General features: G+C 39.5%; 1 pseudogene; it reads right to left on the bottom strand.

The window, feature by feature from the left end:
- Positions 1-218: 218 nt before the first annotated feature.
- LOC135573035 (5S ribosomal RNA) lies at positions 219-337 on the bottom strand (annotated as a pseudogene).
- Between the last annotated feature and the right edge of the window lie 367 nt (positions 338-704).

Below are 704 nucleotides of genomic sequence, written 5' to 3'. Positions count from 1 at the left end.
ATTCATTTGTTATTAAGTACATCTGTTTTCTTATTTTCCTTGATCTTTGCTCAGCTCCAGAAGGTTTACATTTGAGAGGGTTTATTATAAATTGTTATTTCATCATCTTATTATTACTGCTAAGCAGCATGACTCCTGAGAGGCACTAACTTATTTCAAAGCGAGGGCACATATTTCATTCAGCCTTGTGGTAAAAAACGGACAAAGAGTTGACAAAAAGCTTACAGCACCTGGTATTCCCAGGCGGTCTCACATCTAAGTACTAACCAAGCCCGACCCTGCTTAGCTTCCGAGATCAGACGAGATCAGGCGTACTCAGGCCGATGTGGTCGTAAGGGAGAAACCATCTCTTGGTGCACTATATAAAGTCAAAGTGAGTCTGATTAACAGCTGTTGCATTTTCACCATTTAGAGAAGAATCTTTGTGTCACTCAAAATTGCATATACTGTAGCCATAATTTGTAGCACAGATTGTTGGATGAAATACAAACTAACCTTGCTTACTTATTTCAAAGCGAGGGCACATATTTCAGCCTTGTGGGAAAAAACGGACAAAGAGTTGACAAAATGCTTACAGCAAATGGTATTCCCAGGCGGTCTCCCATCCAAGTACTAACCAGGCCCGACCCTGCTTAGCTTCCGAGATCAGACGAGATCAGGCGTACTTTAAAAAAAATATATATATTTTTTTTTATTTACTACAT

Source organism: Oncorhynchus nerka, linkage group LG8 (assembly GCF_034236695.1).
Source record: "Oncorhynchus nerka isolate Pitt River linkage group LG8, Oner_Uvic_2.0, whole genome shotgun sequence".
Lineage (NCBI taxonomy): Eukaryota > Metazoa > Chordata > Actinopteri > Salmoniformes > Salmonidae > Oncorhynchus > Oncorhynchus nerka.
The sequence above is the reverse complement of the archived record's forward strand: the minus strand, read 5'-3'. Positions and strand labels throughout refer to the sequence as shown.